The sequence below is a fragment of the Marmota flaviventris genome, chromosome 5 (assembly GCF_047511675.1).
Source record: "Marmota flaviventris isolate mMarFla1 chromosome 5, mMarFla1.hap1, whole genome shotgun sequence".
NCBI lineage: Eukaryota > Metazoa > Chordata > Mammalia > Rodentia > Sciuridae > Marmota > Marmota flaviventris.
In genome coordinates, this window is record NC_092502.1 from 3,938,908 (window position 1) to 3,949,652 (window position 10,745).

The window sequence follows — 10,745 nt, forward strand, 5'->3', positions numbered from 1 at the left end:
ATGTGGTTGCATGTCTGTAATCACAGTGGTTCAAGAGACTATATCATGAACATCACAAGTTCAAACCCAGCCTCAGCAACTTAGTAAGCTGCCTGGCAAATTAGCAAGACCCTGTCTAAGAATAAAAAATAAAAAGTGCTGGGGATGTGGATCAGTGCTTAAGTACTTCTAATATAATAATAATAATAATAATAATAATAATAATAATAATAATAATAATAATAATATTTTCTCTTCTCCCTCCATTATCTTATCTTTGTAATAAAATTTAGAATCTCTCAAAATTTATGTACAACATATATAAAGTTATAAGATATCTGAAGAGTCACAGAAAACAGAATCACACATGGGCATGAAAAACATTTTATAATTATCAGATAATTGTTTTAAAATATGATTTATTTGCTAAGGCCTTTATTAGAAAAAATGGACAACATGAAAGAAAATGTACTTAAAGCAAGTAGAAAGATGGAAACTCTAAAAAGAATTAAAGTGTTGCAAATAAGTGTTAATAAAACTTAACCACAAATCTCATAAACTACTCTGTACAATATATACTTCTATGTACAAAATTCTACTACATACTATATTTTACATACCTACATACACAGTATGTATAAGATTATGTCATAATATGTGAGAGTTGACTACCGATGCAAAAAACTTAAAATACAGGAAAATTGAATCTAATGATATGGAAAGGGAGATTTAACCCATAAAAGCATGTTGCTTTCACATCCTCATGCTGATGCAATGCTCATGTAAACACCAGGAAAGATTCCCATGACCTCTGAATAGACAAAGGACAAATGAAGGCACACACCTACAGTTCTTTTCTCAAGAAAGACATCCCTTGCTGAAGGAAGTGCACAACTAATTCCAATTGCCCAGGAGGCTGAGGCAGGAGCATGAAAAGTTCAAGCCAACCTCAGCAACTTAGTGAAGACCTAAGCAATTCAGTGAGACTATGTCTCAAAATTTGAAAATAATTTAAAAAGGGTTGGGATTGGCTCAGCTCATAGGGGCCTCTGGGTTCAATCCCTGGTTTAAAAATAAAATAACTCAAGTCTGAATAAGACTGAATGAAACTGAAACAACTGAAGGCCTTGCCACATTTCTACATAGAAGGCTTTTCTCCAGTATGAGTTCTTCCATGCGGTTTTAAGAGACCTGGAAAGTTGATAGTGTTACCACCTTGCTTAAAGGACAGAGGTGATCTGAATCCTTTCATGTCTTTGAAAGAAACTGTGAAAGTTGAATACTGCCTCACATTGCTTATGCACAGGGTTTTGATACTTGGTGAGTCCTTTCATACAACTGAACAAACTAGAATATCTAAAGCCTTTATATTTCTTACTTGCATGGGGTTTATTATTATTATTTCTTTGCATGAACCTTTCAACACAAATCTTCCTTGTCCTTAGAAAGAACTGAAAAAAAATGAAAGGCTTCCAACATTTCTTACAATCACAGACTTCTCTCCAAGAACACAGTCATATATGAGAAGGAAAATGAGATATCACACATTCTAGAGGACTGTTTTCCAGTGTGAATAAATGGCTTTGAAGGTAATGGGGAAAAATGAATGATTTGTCATATTTTGTACAGAGTTATTCACTCCAATGTGGTGGTGTACACCTGTAATCTCAGCAACTCTGGACACTGAGGCTGAAGGATCACAAGTTTAAGGCCAGCCTGCACAACTTAGCATGTCCCTAAGCAACTCAGCAAGTCCCTGATTCAAAATAAAAAATAAAAATGACTGGGGATGTAGCTTAGTGGTAGAGCACACCACTACCAAGATTTAAAAAAAAAAAAAAAAATTCTACTTTGTGAGTCCTTCAATGTCTTTGAAGGTGACAAGAAATATTGCCACATTTTTCATTCCAAGAATTTTTCTCCAGTAAACTTACTACATGTTTATGAGTGAAATGGTAATAACAGAAGACTTTTCCCATTGTTTTCATTAGTAGGATTTCTCTCCAGTATGAGTTTGTTCATGTGAGTGAAGCTGAGTGGATGAAGCAAAGTCTTTTCCACGTTGTTTATGTTTATAGGCTTTTCTCCAGTATGAGTTCTTCCATGTATGTGAAGATGACATGATGTAGTAAAGGCTTTTCCACATTGCTTCTCCCCAGTATGCATTCTTCCATGTCTGTGAAGTTGATGGGCTGTAGCAAAGGCTTTTTCACATTGTTGACATTCATAGGGCTTCTCTCCAGTATGAGTTCGTTCATGTGAGTGAAGGTTAGAGGAGTGAGTGAAGGCTTTGCCACACTGCTTACATTTATAGGGCTTCTCTCCAGTATGAATTCGTTCATGTACTTGGAGGTAAGAAGAGCAAGTGAATGCTTTGCCACACTGCTTACATTTATAGGGCTTCTCTCCAGTATGAATTCGTTCATGTACTTGGAGGTAAGAGGTAGTAGTGAAGGCTTTCCCACACTGCTTACATTCATAGGGCTTCTCTCCAGTATGAGTTCTTCCATGTACTTGAAGGTAAGAGGAACGAGTGAAGGCTTTGCCACACTGCTTACATTTATAGGGCTTCTCTCCAGTATAAGTTTGTTCATGTACTTGGAGGTAAGAGGGAATAGTGAAGGCTTTTCCACATTGTGGACATTCGTAGGGCTTCTCTCCAGTATGAATTTTTCCATGTTTGTGAAGGCCACTGGATGTAGCAAAGGCTTTTCCACATTGTTGACATTCATAGTGCTTCTCTTTAGTGTGAGATTATTCATGAGAGTGAAGGTGAGAGGACCGAGTAAAGGCTTTGCCACACTGCTTACATTCATAGGACTTCTCCCCAGCATGAGTTTGTTTATGTATGTGAAGGGAAGAGGAATTTGAGAAGGCTTTTCCACACTGTTTACATTCATAGTGCTTCTCTTCTGTATGAGTTATTTGATGTCTTTTACATGAACTGGGATTACTGAAGGCTTTCCCACATTGCTCACATTTATAGGGCTTCTCTTCAGTATGAGTAACTTCATGGCATTTAAAAGATCTGGAATATTTGAAGCCTTTCTCACAATGTATATATTCATGGCACTTCTCCCCAGTATGAGTTTGCTCATGTCTTCTAAGCAAATAGGGGAACCAAAAGTCTTTCCCAAATACTCTACACCTAAAATGTTTATCGCCACTGGGTGCTATCAGTTGTCTCTGAACATCTGTGAAAGAAGAAAAGGCTTCACCACATTGTGTACTTTCATAGGGTTTCTGCCCAGTATGGGTTTCTTCATGCATTTGAATGGAATTGGGACAACTGAAGACTTTCCCACATGCTGTATTTTTATAAGGTCCATTTACAGTTTGTATCAACCTTTGTGTTTGAGCACTTCTTAGAGAAACCAGAGATTTCTCATATTGTTTAAATTCACATGGCTTCTCTTCACATTCCACATGCATGTAGGGTTTCTGTCCAGAGTGAGATGTGATCTGCCTGTGAAAGAATAAAGGACATACGAAGTCTTTTGAATACATAATGCAGTAACATGGATTTACTCTATTAAATTTTTTCTTTGTCAGGTTAATTTAACCATGACTTCTATAAAAATGACCAGCACATTATCAATGCTTGATTAATTAATGATTTTCTATTCATTAATAGGCTTATATTACCACCAATGCAGTTAAACAGTAGGTTTTCTGACTTGTTCAAATTGCCTGAAAATAAACAGAGTGAAAGAAAACAATCCTTACCAACACAGTTTCCCTATAGCTTTTATCCAAACAGTGATATGCACATATGCAATTTCATAGTATTTTTTTTTCATGTTGACTACTTTGAAAAGACTGAATATCTATGTTACATGCAAATATATATATATATATCTGGTAAAAAAAAATTATAAGAATAAACACATTTCACATTGTACATATTTCTTTGGTTGGTTTTAAAAATCAGATGACATTGTAAGATTTCCTCAAGGACATTGCCCCCTCTGGTGAGTACAATTACCTTAGACTACTCCCAGAATTTTCAATCTGAACTTCAATGTTCTTGTCTTCCCATGTGTTTCCTAAAATGGCAACACAGAACAATCATTATGTATTACTTATAGAAAAACTTTGCCACAGTCTACATGCATTTTATGTTGCAATAATTCATCAAAGGATTCCCTTTTCACATTCTACATAAATGACACTGGTTCTCTATTTGACTAAATAAAGAAACATCACTAATACCTATAGAAATCAGGTTTCTGAGGACTTCCAGCATCACATCTCTGTAAAGATTCTTCTGGGATAGATCCAGCAAAGTCCATTCCTCCTGGGTGAAGTTCACAGCCACATCCTCAAAGGTCACTGAGATCTAAAATATCACACAAATCTGTAGTGGAGGCCAGAAGAGATGGATAACCTGGGGAATCTATAATCAACATGCATGATGTTCACATGATTCTCTGGCCCCAAATAAATTCCATGATTTGGTCCATCAAATCTTTAGTATACTCAATTCCTCATAGCCATTTCAACACTAAAATTGGGCTACTCACAGGCAAACAGTAGAGTATTTTACACCCTTAGTGGTGAGTTCACAGGAAGTAAGGCTGGCTCCGAGGTCACTCTTAACTTCTTTGTTGGTTGACCGCTATTGCATGTCCTAACAACGTCCTGTGCAGTACAGAGCTAATATTAGCATTTAGTATATTACTTACCTTTAGAAAAGAAAGGTGACTGAGTAGGAAATTGCTGGAATAAGAAAACTCAGCATTTGAGACAAATTCTGCAAACCATAGTCTAAACACCATGGTATTTACTAATCTTTTTTTTTTTTTTTTTTCTGAAAGTCTATTGTTCCTTCCTTACAGAAGTGCCTATAATCAGCCTTCACACACACCCTCTGGGCATGTGCTCACTACAGAGCTTCCCTCATAGACAACCTCTCAACCACTTAGTCTCAATGTGTTAAGTGGAGATTAAGCTCATCCAGTGTGATGATTAAACCAAGGGAACACGTATAAGTTTGCAGGTGCTTTACTCCAGACCAAATTCAGTAACAAACAAGTGCAATGATTAATAAACAGAACAATTTGATAATTTCTAATGATTAATGTCAAAGCAAAATGGGGTAGGTAGAACGATGGCATGTATCTTAGAAATAACTCAATGTCCTAAGATGTCACCTTCTCCCAATAGCCTTATAAAGTTTTATAAGACTCTTAAACAGTCTTCTTAATAGACAGCAGAAACTACTTTTCCAAATCTCATAGCAATAATGAACGTCCAACAATTAACAAACACTTCTGAACAGTAGATGGTTCACTAGCATAATATATACTCATGTGCCACATAGCCATGTTCTGCTCAAGGACATTCTGATCAAGGATGGCTCACATGTGCAATGGTCGTCTGTTGTGAAAGAGATTCCTCATGACCGTAGAGATGCTGGTGCAAACAAATCTAAGGCAGCAGCACTTCCAGGGTGTGGTAAAGCAGTAGGATTGCGGCCCAGAATCCTCACATATCCAACACAGTCTGGGTGTGAAATGGGCCACTCCATGTGTCTGTAAGCACGCTATGATGTCTACACAGTGATGGAGGAGCCAAAACAATCACCTACCAGAATGTGTCCCTGCAACTTACACACAACCACACTCAAGGACTTAAGACATGTGACATTTAGAGCAGCACAGTATCAGCAGAGGTTAGCAAGAGACCATGAGAAAGCCTTCAGTGGGTTGGCCTTCATGCTGTGGAAATGACAGCAGGTGTTGTGGAGACAGATCACAATGATGGTCCAGGCAAACTGGAATCTAAGGGGCAAAGGCATTGCATCTCTCTATTCTCTGGACAGAAGTATATTTATTATACATTCAAATGTGAAAAAATAAGATACTTTTTAGAAACCTGAAAGAAGATGCGACACGAGACAAATCACCGGAGAAGTTCCACTTCATTACAAAAGGCTGTGGGCTTATATAGATGTAAGGAGAGGTGGCAGGGCTTAGGTAAATGACGGGTCACCCATTTATTGGTAAGTTCTTCCAGATGTCAGTTCCGGAGCCCACAAAATTAGTTCTTATTGGGGCTAAGGTTTCCCCCTGGCAGGAGTGAGTATTGGCGCTGGCGGGAGACAGAGAGGTAGGAAGAGAAGCACCTCAGGCGCCATGTTGGGTTTTTGGGGGTGTGGCTGCCATTATACCTTTTCCCAACAAAACCTACAGGAAATTTAATGTAATTTTATTTATGGTGGGGCAAATAAATAAATAAATAAATAAATACCACAGAAATTGAACCCAGGGCTGCTTAATCACTGAGTCACATCCTAAACACATTTGTTATTTTGAAACTGGGTCTCACTAAGTTCCTCAAAGCCTCATAAGTGGCTGAGGATACCTTTTAAACTTGCAATCTTTCTGCCTCAGACTCCCCAGTTCCTGGGATTACAGGCATGAACCACTGCTCCCAGTGCAAATTTACTATTATAGAATAAGCTAAAGAATTCTATAAAAATGATAAGCAGTAAAGAAAAAAGATCAACACCAACATGATACAACAGACAGCACGGAACCTTCACAGTCCTATCATAAAATAGAACAGGACAACCTGGAACCATCACCATCACGGTACTACCATAAAACAGAACAGAACAGAGAGCCTGGAACCATCATGGACTATAATAAAATAGAACAGAACAGAGAGCCTGGAACCATCATGGCACTGCCATAAAATAGAACAGAATAGAGCCCTGAAAGAAACTCACACAATATAGTCAATTGATCTTTGAAGAAGGAAAGTCATTTACATCCAAATGACAATGATTCCAGAGAAAGGAGTGCTCCATACCCATGCCTTCCGGAAACAGTGGAAACACAAGCAGGACCATCAGGATAAGAATGCCATCATGCCTGAAAACCCTGAGAAGTTCTCAACAGCTACATGAAGCAGTCACGAAGAACAGTGGAGAGCCTCAAGCATGGAGTGACCTTCACACACGCCCTTCAGATAGCTCCTCTCTGGGGCAGGTCAGTGGCCTGATCTCTCAGTGTGAGACCCAGGTCACTGGCTCAAGGGCACACAGCAGATCTTATCTGAGTTTCTGAGATTTTTTCTATTAAAATAATCACAGAAGTATCTTAATGTCTAACAGGAAAAAAAATAAATAAAAAAGCCTCTCACTCTTCTAAATCAGAAGCAATCACTGTGAAAATTTAGTAGGAATTCCTCAAAGTGTTTTAAGTAAACACACAGCCTGCATCTAGCAATAACAGTAAATCATTGTTTATCCACTCAAATGCCACATAAAATCGGGTGGGAGTGAGCCTAGGGAAAATTTCTAAATCACATTTCAAAAATACCCAGGTTCAATAAGCTGAGGCAGAAGGATTGCAATTTCAATGACAGCCTCAGCAACTTAGTGAGGCCCTAAGAAACTTGGCAAAACCTGGTCTCAAAATTAAAAATAAAAAATTAAACAAAGAGGGCTGGGGATGTGTACCATGGTTAAGCACCCATGGGTTTACTGCACAGTATCCACCCCCCAAAAAATAAAACCACCTAGGTATAGTGAAAAGGTAGGAAGTGCGTGTAGCCCAGGAGAAATCCTTTCAAAGAGGACCAAGACCCACATGCTCAGCACTGGTTGCTCTCTAGGCTGGGTTCTGCAGAGAGAAGGGAGAGCAGAGTTTTAAGCAGAAGCACCCTGTGTTAAGGCAGAGGCCCCAGCACAACTACCCACAGAAACCAGCACAACTACCCACCGAAACCAGAGGAGCTGAGCTCTTGCTGTTTCTACTGCTCTTTCCTAGCTTGCAGTAGAGGGGAAGAGGGGAAAACGAGAACAGTAGAGGGGAAAAATGTTTTCCCTTCTGTCAGCTCTTAAACTGTGAAAGTTTCCATCCTGTTCTATTATACGGGAATTCAGGGAAATCTGTCAAACTGGCTGAACACGAGATTATTCATTATACATAGCACATACAACACTCTAACAGAATGCATGAAGCCTTCAATAGGAATAGTGCCATGGAAGAAAGGGAGAAACACAATTCCATTCACTTTTCAACAACAAAATATACACAGAGTACTGAGAAACAGGAAAGCCCAACTCATCAACGGAAAATAAATGACTTGAAATTGACCATCCCTAAGAAAGATCAGATTCCAGTATTCCTACAATAAAGGTCTTTCTTTCTTTTTTAACCATGAATTGAACACAGGGGTGCTTTACCATTAAGTCACACCCCAAGCCCTTTTTATTTTATATATTTACTTTTATTTTGAAATAGGATCTAAGTTGTTCAGGGCCTCACTAAGATGCTGAGGCTGACTTTGAACCTCAAACCTTCTGCCTAAACCTCCTGAGCCACTGGAATTACAGGCTTGTGCCACCGGGCCAGTCCTAGGCTAAACATTCAACTAATTGTCTTGAATTTTTAATATGCATTGACCTGAAAGGAAGTCAAAATACACCAGGCAGAGACATACAGAACTGCCCAGGACAATAAAAACCCACTGTTACATTGGGAGACAACACCACAACTCTGTCAGGTCTGAGACCACGCAGCAGAGCAGCAGACAGGAGGGCTTCCCTGGCCATTAGCCAACAGCAAAGCTCAGGGTCACAGCAACACCCCCCAGGACAGGGCCCATTCTGAGCCATAAACCACATCCCTACAAGTGTGCAACACCAGTGAAATCCCAAGCATGCTCAAAGAACATGGGAGTTAAAGCTGAAATCAGATCAGAAGCAGCTGGAAAGCCTCCAGGAAATGGAATGGGAAACACAGGCTCTAAACAGACACAGGAGGAAGAGGTGACTCAAGGGAAAAGTTGACAATTTTGAGCGAAATGAAATGTAAAAGTGCACTGTAGGAAATCAGATGGTGCTTTGGTAGTATTTAAGGCATTTATTGCACATTTCAGAAACGAAGGGCTAAAAGCAATCATTTACCCTTCTACTTCAGGAAACCATAGAAAGAAGAGCAAGGTAAATGTAAATTAAGACAGGAAAGTAAAAAAGAGACTACTGATGAAACTGCAATCAGGGTCACAGTTAAAGCTTCCCTAGTTTTGACGGTAAATAAAAAATATGTCCTTTGCAATATTTCACTAGGGAAAAAAATGAAAATTAATAGACTGTGTCCATTTGAAACATAGTAGGAAGAACGAATATTTGATAAAGCTGTAAAGTGCAGAGGAAGACGGCATTTTAGAATGAATGCAGGAGGCAACAGCAATTTTAAGGCCCTACAGAAATCTTCGGAGGAACTATAGTAGGGGAAAGAAGATGGATTTGTGATCCTACTTCCTCCACATTTGGAAGACTGCATGCAGGCAACCAGCAAGGAAGGGAGGGGACGCCAAGGACCTGAGCCCAGCCCAGCCCAGCCCACGGGTACAGAGGCCCTGGGCCATCCGCCAGCAGAGACTGGGCTGCACGCTCTGCAGCTGAGCTCTGCAGCTGACCTCGGGACCCAGCCCTCTGCCAAGCCGGGGGACCAGAGGACAGAGTCCAGTGTCAACCGCCAGCAGAGACTAGGCAGCATGCTCTGCAGCTGACCTCGGGACACAGCTCTCTGCCCACCGCCAGCCCTGACTCCTCCACGCTCCGCAGCTCACCCGCTGGTGCTGACCCGGTTCCGTCAGTCCCGGCTGCACACTCACATTTTTGCTTCCGTGGTGACCCGCTGTCCTCTCCAGGCACCGGAGCTTGCCCGAGAACACAGGCTGCTCAGAGTCACAGAAACCTCAGAAGCAGAGGACTCGTTGCCTGGAAAAGCAGGAGCGGTGTTGCTGAGGAAGAAACTCCCGCCAAAACGCGGAAGCCCGCCCTCCCCCGCAGTCGGGCGTACCTGATTGGACAGTTCCACCCGGCGTCCCTGATGGACCGCCTCCAGGCGCGGCATCGTGAGTGACAGCTAATATCACCCAATCACTGGCAGACATAGGCGAGAGGGACAGATCCTTGGCCCCCGCCCTGTTTCAGGCGGGGCCTCTTTGCAGTTCTGGGAACCAATCGCGGAAGGAAGCTTTTGCTGGGAACCTGGCCCAGAAGGTGGCTCCGGGGAGAGGCTTTCCTAGCACGGGTGAGGTCCTGGGTTGTAACCTCACCACGGAAACGAACAGCAATGACAGCAACAGTTCCTGGGGAATCTGAGGCAGGAGGAGCCCAAGTTCACGTCAGCTTCTGCAAACAGTGAGACCCTCTCTTGAATAAAGTAAAAACGGCTGGGGACCCGGCTCAGAGGTCGAGCCCCACTGGGTTTGATCCCTAGGATGGCAAAGAAGAAGAACGAGGTGTTTACATGCTATCAGCTGGTGTGAGCTCAGGATTTAGCAAGACAGTCTCAGAACTTGTGAAACATTGTTTAAAGATATCATATATATCACATGATATCAAAAAATGAGAGCAATTTGACAATTATTTTAATAATTGTCAGCCCCTCCTGGCCTCTGCTCTTTTGAAGAGGCAACCTGAGCTAAGAAAGGAAGCAATTGGGATTCCTGCTTTGGCTCCGTGTCCCATCCCCAGCAGTACGAGACAAAAAAATAAAAATTAAATTAAAAAGGAAGGAAGGAGGCAATCCTCTAGGACAGCAAGTGTGCGGGGGATATAAAATGGGCACCTTGTGCTTAATGTAGATGTTGTACATTCTACTATTAGGGAGTCCTAGGCAGAGACCTGACTCTGGTGATCCCACAGGTCAGGTCAGCTGTTTACTCCAAAACCAAGCAGAAAAGGTCATGATGAAAAGCAGGAAAGGGACGGTGATCAGTGCAGCTACAACAGAAAGACA

The 10,745-nt window shown here is 41.1% G+C and overlaps 1 pseudogene; it reads right to left on the reverse strand.

Annotated features, from left to right (window-relative positions):
• Positions 1–9,854, reverse strand: part of LOC139705830 (zinc finger protein 431-like) — a 175,623-nt pseudogene extending 165,769 nt beyond the window's left edge.
• Between the last annotated feature and the right edge of the window lie 891 nt (positions 9,855–10,745).